The following is a 12,865-nucleotide window of genomic DNA, read 5'->3' as shown; positions in this document are numbered from 1 at the left end:
GTTGGATTGAATGCATCAGTTGCTGGGTGGCTCAAGATTGGTGTGTTAATTTGATTGTGGCTGTTGGATTTCAGCTGCATGCAAAATAATCGCAATGCTGAAGAGTTGAAAACTTCATTCTCATTGGCCATTTCTTCTACAGGATTCTGAAGACAATTCTTCCTCGTAAGGGAATATGCTGATTTGCCTGCAGATGTTTGGATTTACGATTTAAAAAATGATCCATGATGCTGTTCTACTGGATTGCTAATTTTCTGGTCGCCGTATACCTGTTCCTTGTGTTGAGGGACGACTTCAAGGTATGTTAAACTGGTCACGAGATGTTCTGGATTTGATATTTTTGTTGCCTACTGAACTTTGCTAATGGTTGGCAGTTCCTGAAACCTGATTTGCCAATTTCTTTTATGGCCGCCTTTCATTGTAAAATCATTGTGTTTACTTTAATTATCTTGCCTTCTAGAAGAATGAATCATGTACTTTTGTTCTTGTATCATTTTCTGTGTACAAGAAAACAAGGTTTACAAAAGCAATAGAGGAAGCTAAAACTACTCTGTTCTAGTTTTGTATTTGGAAGAAACGTTGCAGAAATATTTTTTTTTTTTTAAATTGAAAGCAAAACAGAACGCAACTTATGAAATGGTCTTTGACTTGGATTTGATTACATAAATTGCAGATATCAATGATTAGATACAACTACCTTTGTGAAATATAGAAAATGCATCTTATATAGAACTTCCAAAGAAAATGCAGAAACATGAAGAAATTAACGTTTGATTTCACGGCTGCTGCTTTTGCCTTTGCGGTTCCAATTTGAAGTTGTCTCAATCGCTTATGGCTTACACAGCCTCTTATCCCTACTGGATGAGTTGTGAAAATTGTGGACCCTCAGCTGGGCAATTTCCACCTCCTCTGACGGAGTCATTTCCCTCACCACCACTGTCAAACAACAATCTGCTCTTTTAACTTCACGTTCTCCCTCTGCGTGGTAGACAAGTCTTCTTTTCAAAAACGCCTCTCCAACAAAGATTATGAGAGGCATTTGCTCGGGCAGAATGACTGATACGATACAGTTTTTGCAGCTGGCTTTATGAGTTCTTGTAACTGCGACAATGCTTCTTCCACACGCATGCCACGTACAAATACAGCAACCAAGTTGACCTTTGAGGACTCTGAAACAAGCAAGTGAAACAAAACTAAAGAGTGGTGCTATTGATGGACTAAAGAAATCCTATTTTTTAAGTTAGAGAAAGTGAAGTATTCTAAAGGACTGAAAGCTAAACCTTCTCAACGTGATTTTAAATTAAAAATTTGATTCTCCAGCTTGCAGAATGATCTCCACAACTGCATAAGCTAAAAAAGGAAATCGATGAGAACTACAACACTAGACGATAAAAGGATCATCTATGGCAAACTGCATCCAAAACAAATTCAAACTCATATGAAAATCTTCCTATAAATGATTCTATAATTAAAGCAGGAGGCAAAAGCAAAGCCAAATTAAGAGGGAGATGATCAGGGAAAAGCAGCTTTTCATGTATAGCAAACCACAATAACTTCTTACTTGAAACAACAATTTAATCAATATTACATTCCCACGCGATGTCCGTAACACAGTTCAAAAAAGGGCTTGTTTAAAGTTTCTTACAGGCAAACAAGCTTGAGTTATTTAACTTTCTTAATGTGCAAAATCTAGAACATATTGATGCATCTAAGTTCTTGAATATATTTGTTACAGATGTATATAACGTCCAGAATTATAGGGATCACATTGATATCCTGGATTATAGGGATCACATTGATCTTGTATCGTAATAGATATTGATCACCTACCTAGTTTAGAACACTACAAGTGTATATAAATATGTATCATTTTATTCTATGAATGAAAAATGTGTGAATATTCATCCTTAATACGTTTTACATGGTATCAGAGTCTTAAAAGGTGATTAGGGTTTGGGTTTCAAATTGAGAACACCTTTTTAGGGTAAGATTAGTTCGACACCACCACCCTAGCAAGATTCAGAAGCTGCCAATCGGCAGCAGTCAAAATCCCCGCACGTGAGCTCCACGCGCCATCTGAAACTCTGGTCAACAGTACCACGCGCCAGCGCGTGAGAGCGCGCCCACTGTTGACGTCTCCTCCGGTTCTCTTCGTCTGCTTCTCCGACACTTCTACAGCACATTTTCGTGCTGGACTTGGGTAATCTCTTACTGGTTACTGCTGTTCTTTGTTTGAATATTTCTAAGGATTTGGTTGTGACTTTTTTGGAACTTTGTTTTTGTTTGCTTATTGGATTTTTGCTGTGCTTTGGTCTCTGATTGGTTGTGGCTGTTGATTAATTTGGTGTGTCACTGAAGTTTGGTTAATTTGCTTTGTTTTAACCGTTTGTTGGTGTGCATTGGGATTATTGTTTATTTAAGACATGTCTGATACAAAACCAGTGATGAAAATGATGCCGACGATGTCAAAAATTACATAACATAAGCTCATTGGTATAACTAATTACCATGATTGGCGTAAAACTGTTATATTGTATTTGCGGAGTATTGATAAAGATGATCATATGACTGATGATCCACCTAAGGATGATTCTAAAAACACATGGCTCCGAGATGATGCTCGGTTGATTCTACAAATACGGAACTCTATTGACAGTGAGATACTTGGCCTAATTAATCATTATGAGTTTATTAAAGAACTGATAGATTATTTGGAGTTTCTATATTTTGGAAAAGGGAATGTTTCTCATATTTAAGAAGTGTGTAAGACATTCTATCGTGCAGAGAAACAAGATAAGTCCCTTACAACTTATTTTATGGAGTTTACAAAGACTTATGAAGTATTGAACATGTTGTTACCTTTCAGTGTTGATGTCAAAGTTCAACAAAAACAACAGGAGCAAATGGCAGTCATGAGTTTTCTTGCAGGTCTTCCTTCTGAATTTGAGACTGTTAAGTCTCAGGTTCTAGCCAGTCCAAAGATCTCTTCGTTGCAGGATGTCTTTAGTAGGGTACTTCGCATAGAAGGTACCCCACCAGTTCAGTTTAGTGGTGCTCTCGTCAGTCAAAAGAATGACTATGAATCTGGGCGATCACAATTTGGAAGGGGCAATAAAGGAGGAGGGTCAAATAGTAATAGGGGAGGAATTGTGTGTCACTATTGCCATAAGCCAAGACACATGAAGCATGATTGTAGAAAGCTTCAAAACAGAAATCAAAGAAATCCCTCTGCCCATGTTGCATCCAACAATGATACTTCTGATCAGTCAGTTCTTATCTCTGCAGATGAATGTGTCAAGTTTTCATTGTACTAGGAATCATTAAAAACTTCATCTACTCCTGTCACGGTTATGGCTGACTCAGGTAAGCCAAATATATGTCTCATTTCCTCATCCTCCAAATTCATCATTGACTCTGGTGCAACAGATCACATGTCAGGTAATCCCAGTCTCTTTGCTACTTATCAATCAAAAACCCTTTCAAATGTGACTTTAGCAGATAGGTCACCATCCTACGTTCTTGGGTCTGGGGTTCAGTTTAGTGGTGCTCTCGTCAGTCAAAAGAATATCTTACATTTACCAGATTTTTCTTTCAATTTGATCTCGGTTAGCCAACTTACTCGTGCTCCTAACTGTTGTGTTTTATTCTTTCCCGATTATTGCTTGTTTTAGGATCTTACGACGAAGAAGATTATTGGTAAAAGACATGAATCTGGAGGTTTATATATTCTTGATAGACCAAAATCTATACCTGTCGCCTGTTCTAGCGTTGCATCCCCGTTTCAAGCACATTGTTGTTTGGGCTATCCATCTCTTTCTTCACTGAAGAGATTGTGTCCTTAGTTTAATAAAGTGTCTATATTAGAGTGTGAGTCATGTCAGTTTGCTAAAGATCATCGTGTCAGTTCTAGTCCTAGAGTCAATAAAAGAGCTAATTCTCCCTTTGAATTAGTTCACTCTGATGTTTAGGGTCCTTGTCCAGTTCTGTCTAAAACTGGTTTTAGATATTTTGTTACATTTGTGGACGATTACTCTCGTATGACTTGGTTATTCTTAATAAAAAATCGTTTTGATTTGTTTTCTTATTTCTGTGCTTTTTGTACTGAGATTAAAGCTCAATTCAATGTTTCTATTCATACATTGTGCATTGATAATGCAAAAGAATATCTGTCAATTTCTTTTCAAAATTACATGACTCAGAATGGCATTCTTCATCAAACTTCATGTGTTGATACGCCATCTCAAAACAGAATAGCAAAACGGAAAAATAGACATCTTGAAACTGCCAGAGCCTTATTATTCCAAATGAATGTTTCTAAACCATTCTGGGCTAATGCCGTTTCCACCGCCTGCTTTTTGATTAACTGCATGCCGTCTTCTGTCCTCCATGGTGAGACCCCGTACAGTATTATTTTTCCTAACAAAACATTATTTCCTCTTGAACCTAAGATATTTGGTAGCACTTGCCTTGTTCGAGATGTTCGACAGTCGGTCACTAAATTAGATCCCAAGTAATTAAAATGTGTCTTTCTGGGTTATTCTCGACTTCAGAAAGGATATCATACTATTGTCCAAGTCTTAATAAGTATCTTGTTTCCATGGATGTTGACTTTATAGAAGAAACACCATACTTTCCCTCTTCTCCTGCAGATCGTCAGAAGGATGATGATAATGATAATTTCTTAGTTTATACCTTCACTTCCCCTGCACAGATATCTGAACCGACTCTTGTCTCAGACCCTATCACTATTCCTGCGCTTCCTGCATCGGCTCCTATCTCTGATCTTGCTCCTGTCAAATTCTACTCTCGTCATCCACCTCCTCCTGCTTCATGCTTGGCACCAACTTCTTCGTCATCCGATCCAGTTTCAAGTGATGATCTTCCTATTGCATTGCGAAAAGGTAAACGGTAGTGTACTTATCCTGTTTCTTCTTGTGTTTCCTATGATCATTTGTCACATTCATCATGCTCTTTTATTGCTTCCCTTGATTCTATTACTATCCCTAAAACTGTTCATGAAGCCATTTCTCATCTTGGTTAGCGTAATGCAATGATAGAGGAAATGAATGCCTCAGATGACAATGGTACTTGAAAATTGGTAGATTTACCTTCAGGGAAACAGGAAATTGGATGCAAATGGGTGTTTACAGTTAAAGTTAATCCAGATGGGTCAATTGCTCGGCTAAAAGCTCGTCTGGCTGCTAAAGGGTATGCTCAGACCTACGGAGTTGATTATTCTAATACCTTTTCCCCTGTGGCTAAGTTCACCTATATTCGGTTGTTTATCTCCATGGCAGCTACTTATGATTGGCATTTGCATTAGCTAGACATCAAAAATGCTTTTCTTCACGACGATCTTTAGGAAGAGGTATATATGGAGCAACCTCCTGGGTTTGTTACTCAAGAGGAGTATGGGAAAGTACGTTATTTTCTCAAATCTCTATATGGTTTAAAACAGAGTCATCGTGCTTGGCTTGGAAAGTTTAGTCAGGCTGTTGAGAGATTTGGTATGCTGAAATGTAAAACTGACCATTCTGTTTTCTACAAATGGTCTGAAACTGGCATTATTCTTCTAGTTGTGTATGTGGATGATATTGTTATTACTGAGAGTGATAGTGTGGGCATCACATCTCTTAAGTCTTTTCTCCATACCCAGTTCCACACAAAAAACTTAGGGATATTGAAGTATTTCTTGGGGGTTAAAGTTACAAGGAGCAAACGAGGTATATTCCTCTCTCAGAGGAAATAAGTGCTCGACTTATTAACTGAGACAGGGAAATTGGGGGCAAAGCCATGTAATGCTCCAATGGTTCCTAATATGCAGCTTATGAAAGATGGTGAATTATTTAGAGATCCTGAGAAATATATAAGATTGGTCGGAAAGTTGAACTATCTTATGGTGACTCGTCCAGATATTGCATATTCAGTAAGTGTTGTCAATCAGTTTATGGTCTCCCCAACAGTTCATCATTGGGCGACTTTGGAACAGATCTTGTGTTATTTGAAAAGAGCCCCTAAAGTGATATATTATATGCCAATCATAGTCACTCTCATATTGAATGTTTCTCAGATGCAGATTAGGCAGGTTCCAAGGTAGATGGAAGATCCACATCAGGCTATTGTGTCTTTGTCGGAGGAAATTTAATATCATGGAAGAGCAAGAAGCAGAATGTCGTGTCACGATCAAGTGCAGAGTCAGAATATAGGGCTATGACACAAGCTGTTTGTGAAATAATGTGGATATATCAGTTCCTAACTGAAATAGGCCTTGAAACTTCAGTACCAGCAAAATTATAGTGTGATAACCAAGCGGCTCTTCATATTGCATCTAATCCAGTGTTCCATGAACGAACGAAACACATTGAGATCGATTGCCATTTCGTTCGTGAGAAACTATAGCAAGGTTTGGTTTCCACTGGGTACGTGAAGACTGGAGAACAATTGAGAGATATCTTCACAAAGGCTCTAACTGGGATTCAAGTTAATTATCTTTGTAGCAAGCTGGGTATGATTAATATCTATACTCCAGCTTCAGGGGGAGTGTTACATATGTATATAATTTCTAGGATTAAAGGGATCACACTGATATCTTGGATTATAGGGATCACATTGATATCCAGGATTATAAGGATCACATTGATATCCAGGATTATAAGGATCACATTGATCTTGTATCCTAATAGAGATTAATCACCTACCTAGTTTAGAACACTACAAGTGTTTATAAATATGTATCCTTTTATTTTATGAATGAAAAATGTGTGAATGTTCATCCTTAATAAGTTTTACAATATTAACCTGAGTATAAAATTTGAAAGACTAAATTTTATTTCTGCAATGCTTAACATCATAATATATACTGTCTTCATCCGCACAGAACATCAAACTAATGTTGCAGGATACAAGAAAAATTAAATAGTCTACAATTGGGTTTACCTCAACATTTCATATGGAAGAATGTCTCGCTTGGAAGCATTGATACACATAATGCATGTCCCGAATAAATTTCTGAACNAAAATTTGAAAGACTAAATTTTATTTCTGCAATGCTTAACATCATAATATATACTGTCTTCATCGGCACAGAACATCAAACTAATGTTGCAGGATACAAGAAAAATTAAATAGTCTACAATTGGGTTTACCTCAACATTTCATATGGAAGAATGTCTCGCTTGGAAGCATTGATACACATAATGCATGTCCCGAATAAATTTCTGAACAGACAAAAATAAATAAAAGTACCTTTTGTAAACTACTTGTTCATACAGGAACAGGAACTAAAAGGACAAAAAAGAAAATATGTAATACAATACTTACTAGCCAATGTTTTCCAATTCTTGTATAAGTGTAGCAGTCCTAAAATTTAAAGCACCTAAGCTTGTACCGTTACTTCTAGCAAGACCGTACTCCTCAAGCTGTATCAGAAACTTAGAAAATTAATTAAAATGTAAATCTACCAATAAAGCAATGGAAAATTATACAGCAGAGAGCATAAAATAGTGTGTCATCATTTTCACGAGTAGACTAAAAAATAATCTATGAACCTTTATTTGCAATGGACAAAAATTATGCTTGCAGAAGTGAGTGATCCTAGCCAACTCTCCACACTGCAGTTTTATTTTTGCAGTCCATTCCTGGAACAAAGTTTCTAGAGAAAAATTGACTTAATTTTAGAAATATCACCCTCGATTGCAGAATCAGCAAGTGTTCTTAGTACTTGCATAACTCTTGACTAAGCAAACAGTAAGGTCTTCCCAACAGTTAGCTCAAAGGTGCCAGATACGCCCATTAACCGGCCACATTGCTTTTCTGGCATTCTATTAATTGCCTCACAAACCTTGTTTCTGTTGATTTTTATGTTAGAATTTCAGTATCTTTCCATTAATGTAAAGAAAGCACATGAAAGGAAATAAGAGAAGACAGGACAAAAAAAAAAAAAAAAGCAAGTAAAAGAAATCAGACTATCACCTTGAAGTTCTCTGGGTCGATGAATAATCCAGCCACCTTATTCTCGTTAGGCCACAAAATAAATGTTATTTCTGCAATACAATCATAATATGTAGTCTTCATCAAATCATAGAAGCAAGTTAATGTTGAAGGATACAAGAAAAGTAAATAAAGAAATTACAATTGGATTTAGCTCAACATTTGAGACGGAAAAATATCTTGCTTCAATCCATTAGTACCAAACATGTCGCGAATAAATTTCCGAAAAGTAAGAAACAAACAAACATGCCTTTAGTAAACTAAATGTTTTCAGATTAATATATACATTAAGTTTGTTATGCATATTTGTAACCACAAGAATGCGGCAGAAAAAGAAATGAAAACAGAGAATGATATATATTACCCATTAGTTGGCTACTACATGCACACTTTATGGTGAAGCAGTCAGAATCATGATGCTTAACTGATAACAGGAAACAGAATCAGATAAGTGAATTAAGTCTAAAAAGACTAATTGATGTAGGACAAGCTTTCCTATTTTTCAAGTTGATTTAGCCTAAGTTATTTTCCTAATTTTCATTAGGAACCTAGTTATTTTAGGAATTAATTAAGTTTATTTTCCAATTTCATAATTCCTTGTTTTAGTACTATTAGGATTTCTTATTTTGTTCTAATTATTTTTTCTTGTAGAATTACGATTAGCATATTATATATAAGGTTTTGTTTCAAGTTATTCAAAGTTATCATCAATAAAATTTATAAAGTTTTCCTTTGGAAGCCTTTGTTGAGGATTCAACGTGTTTTTGTAGATTCAACAAGCCTCCTTGTGGATTCGGGAGTCATCGTACGTGGATTCCACTATGCTAGAGCATATTTAGTGTTTATCCAAATTCCGCTGCATCACCAATTAAAAACTACAGACAAATGAATTACTCGCCACATACCTGTCCAGCAGGTCCATCACCAAACTTATGCTATAAGCTTCTTCAAGCATTAGTAGAGTAATCCTTACTGATAGCTGTCCCAATCAGAAGAAGTTAAAAGCTCATATGTTTGACTGAAACTGAGTGAACGTAAAAATTAGCAGAGACCCACACAAGTTTAGAAATAGAACAGAAATCAAGAAACTCCTTCTAAACAATAATTCGACAAAGTTTAACCTTTGTTTTAGCAATGTATGCCATGCTTCATCCATCATCGAGAGTAGAATCAAGAAAATTGAATGATATTCATTCTGGATTTAGTAAATCACAAAGTCTTTTCTGATCAACTGTTACAATTTTATTTTTGACCAAAATGCAAAATCATTCAAGCAATAGGAGAGGCCTCCACGAAGTGAGTTCAAATGAATGCTTTAAGCCCCTTTGACACATTTCTTGCTTCCACCCGATTAAGTTATCCTAAATTATTCCTGTTAACGAAAAAAAAAAAATTCTTATACATTCAACAACAAATAAAGTTCTAAAACTGAACAGTGTGGAATTTTGGACTGCTGTTTAGCAGACCCAAACAAATATGTAGAAATAGTGTGCTAAGCTATACATAAACTCAGAATCAAATCAGTCTAATTAGCATTAACGCCAAATATGGAAACTTAAGTTTTTGATAATTACCTGTACAATTGTGGGTACGCTGTGAATTGCTATGCGAAAGAAGATCCGCAGAATAATTCATTTACTCTGTCTGGGCAAAGATATGAGGAAGTAGTTATGCTCTGTAATTATCAGAAAAGAGAAGATGTCAACTCTCAGGAGTGAAAGATTGGCAGATATAGAGTAAGATTGGGTTAAGAGAATCAATTAAATTTCTCTAATTAGAGACTGTATAAATTAAAGAGAAAATGTGTAACACGATGAAATTAAATATTAATAATAAAAAGATAAACGTAAAAAGAGAAGTACCAACCTAATTCAATAGATACTGGCCCTCTTTGTGAATCCGCTCATAATCAATGAGAATATTTGGAACATGAGCATCTTTGGCCAGACAATACTCATGTTGTTTCTGTATCTTTCTACCAATTGGTCACAGTCGTTTATAGTCAAGTATTTTAATTGGATACCTTCAGGTAGACCTGTCAGACTATCGCAACCCTCTATTTAGAAGTCTCTCTAATTGTTTTTTGGCTGTAATCATTCAGTAAGAACAGTGAAAAAGCCACCATAAACCCTCTAAACAAAAAAATAATTGTACAAAAGGATATAACTAAAAGAAATATCAAGTTCTTATGTTTCTTAATAACAATTGTAAATTAAAATTTCCAAAACTTTGTGAAGGAAATTTAAAGAGAATTTACAAATCAAAAGGTTAGAATAAGTAATATGAATGGAAGGAAAAAAATGAGCCAGTGGACCAGAAAACCCAGAGTAACTATTAATTTTTGTATATTATAGTTATTAAATAAATACTGCTTAAAAAGTTGGTTTTTCAAGTTATATGAGAGTTTTAAGCTGTTAAATTTTAGCATTAGAGGGTTAATTCTACTAAGGGCCACACGAACATAGCACAAGAGAAATGCAGTCACAAATTCACTCCATTTTCCTTTTTCAAATTGCTATGTCAAAATTTAACTTCACTTCAAAGAAAAAGAAAACGTGAAATGTCCTTCCAATCACCAGGATATGCATCGTCCAGTATACTAAGGGAAGAAACATGAACCGAAACACTCTTAAATTAAAATAAGAATCTGACACTTTTATTCATGGATTAGCATCAATCATAGAGTAACTAAAATGATAAAAACATAAACAAGCTTAAATGCAGGAGTTGAAGGAACAAACCTTGACAAAATCACCCGCTTGAATCATAAAATCCTTTATCACTCTATGGAACTGGCATCCCTTGTAACCAACAGGCAATCCTGCTTTTGTGTTCTTTCAAACCAACAGATGAATAGACAAGAAGTGATTACTCAATCAAAAAAGTAGTCATATATGATACCACATAAAATAGCATATACCAACAGATAGTAGATAACGAGTTAACATTCACTCAAATAGTAGTCTTTTATGATACCATACAATAGCATTCACCAACTACTATCACATACAATCTAATTCACCAACTACTATCCATACAATCTAACATAGAGCTATTCACAGGCCTGGGGTCACCAGCCAGAATTTATATATAAGCACAATTCCATCACTTAAAATTCATTTCCCCACTTTGGCCCCTTCATTTCTTGAACTTTACAATTTAGCTCCCAAAGTGAAATTAATAAGCCAACTAGCACATATCACCACAGCAACAAAGATTAAGATAACAACACAAATTTATTCTAAAAAGAAAGGAAATAAAAAAAAAAAACTTAGTAGACATCACTAACAGCAACGATGACCTCATAATCATAAAAGGTAACATTACAGGATATGAGAACTTGTTTTATGTAATGAGCGCAATAGCCAGATACCTGAACTCACCGGTGCACAACGGCCTGCCAAAGAAGAAAAAAGAAGCGAACTTGAACAAGTGTTGTTGAAATTGATATATGCAGAAGAAAATTTAGGATAAGAAAGGAAGAAAAGTGAAGTGACCTGAAATTTTCAGCGGTTTTAGGGGCAATGTCGGTGAAGAGTTCCATTTTGATACGAGCGGCAGGAATTGTACCGATGGTAATATCGAAGAAGACGATTGGATTCTTAGGGTTTGGAGGCCGCACGTGCCACTCCAGACCTCCGCCGTTGCCGCCTGACGCCATCGATAGCTTTCACTTTCGCACTGAATCGCTCTTTCTTTCTACCAGCTTCGTTGTGAGTGGGGTTTTGGTTTGGGTTTTACTTTTACGAAAACACGTGCTTGTCGCTGACTGGTTAGCTTAATGCATTGGATTTTGCGCCAAGAAAGTTCTAAAAAAAATTGTCAGGCACAGACTTTGATCTATTTATTCAACACCACCTCAATGTTCTTAGAAAATGTTAAGTCTTAACATTCCGAAGGCTCACATTAAAATTTATAACTGTTATAATCACTCACAGAAAGAATCAACCAAATAACAATAGATCAAGAACAAGAATCACAATAAAACACATGCAAGAACAACTAGATTTACTGTGGTTCATTTGCTCTATATTTGAATAAGCTACGTCCACGTTGAACTCTGGAATCACACGAGCTCGCTGCACTAAATCACTGTCAAGATTACAGATTACACACAGCAACACAAATCCCTCAAAAACCCCTTCTTCAACTCGTAACTCACCCTAGAGATTACACCCTTCGAATCTCTATAAACAGCGTATACAATACACCCAGAATGACCTGACTCAGTCACTCAATCAACAAGTTACAAGATTCATTCAACCCAAATTGAAAAACCTTAAAGACTCAAAATGGTGTTTAACGAAGAAGAGAGAGATTTGCCAAAAATGAATGAATGCGTAAACTGCCAAATAACTCTGCTTTTATATGGTTGACATTAGGGTTAAATTCCAACCGTTAGATCTTCTTTTCATCAACGTTCAGGATTGTTTCTTTAGTTTGGATCAAAACGACGTCGTTCCATTTAAGTGCTAATACTACAGCGTTTCAAGCCATCATCCAACAATCTCCACCTTGATGGGTGGAAAAACAGCCCCTGTGCTAGTGCAACTTGCCTTTAGTGAGTCTTTCATAGTTCTCTTGTTACTCTTGCTTACTGAATGGACAGTAGGTTCAAGCAATGCTTGAACTTAGCAATTGTAACAATCTTCGTACCCATGTCTGCTGGATTGTGCTAAGTAGGAACCTTATTAAGCTATCTCCTCCCTAGTGATCAGATCTCTCACAAAGTGATAGCGAACATCTATGTGTTTGATTCGCTTATGGTACATTGGATTCTTACTCAGATGTATTGCACTTTGACTATCTGAAAAAATGGTTGGCTTCAGTTCAGACAGGTTTGCTTCACTCAGGATCCCTTTGAGCCACATTGCCT

General features: G+C 36.0%; 2 long non-coding RNA genes across 11 annotated transcripts; both read right to left on the bottom strand.

Annotated features, from left to right (window-relative positions):
* Positions 1 to 772: 772 nt before the first annotated feature.
* Positions 773 to 7,008, bottom strand: LOC116139833. Its single transcript, XR_004129528.1, has 3 exons — positions 6,937 to 7,008; positions 1,281 to 1,350; positions 773 to 1,169 (listed from the first exon to the last, which is right to left on the bottom strand). It is a non-coding gene; the product is annotated as an uncharacterized LOC116139833 (long non-coding RNA).
* A 137-nt stretch (positions 7,009 to 7,145) lies between these two features.
* LOC116139832 lies at positions 7,146 to 11,768 on the bottom strand. Of its 10 annotated transcripts, none has more exons than XR_004129525.1 (10): positions 11,487 to 11,768; positions 11,363 to 11,386; positions 10,731 to 10,823; positions 9,856 to 10,076; positions 9,564 to 9,664; positions 8,895 to 9,361; positions 7,972 to 8,413; positions 7,548 to 7,847; positions 7,321 to 7,418; positions 7,146 to 7,217 (listed from the first exon to the last, which is right to left on the bottom strand). It is a non-coding gene; the product is annotated as an uncharacterized LOC116139832 (long non-coding RNA). The 10 variants fall into 10 exon arrangements; XR_004129521.1 differs by having other exon boundaries at positions 7,972 to 8,042; positions 11,487 to 11,765; XR_004129523.1 differs by having other exon boundaries at positions 7,687 to 7,847; positions 7,972 to 8,042; positions 11,487 to 11,764.
* Positions 11,769 to 12,865: the final 1,097 nt, after the last annotated feature.

Source organism: Pistacia vera, unplaced genomic scaffold (genome assembly GCF_008641045.1).
Source record: "Pistacia vera cultivar Batoury unplaced genomic scaffold, PisVer_v2 Contig36, whole genome shotgun sequence".
In the NCBI taxonomy this organism is placed as follows: Eukaryota; Viridiplantae; Streptophyta; class Magnoliopsida; order Sapindales; family Anacardiaceae; genus Pistacia; species Pistacia vera.
Note: the sequence above shows the minus strand (reverse complement) of the source record. Positions and strands in the feature narration are given on the sequence as shown.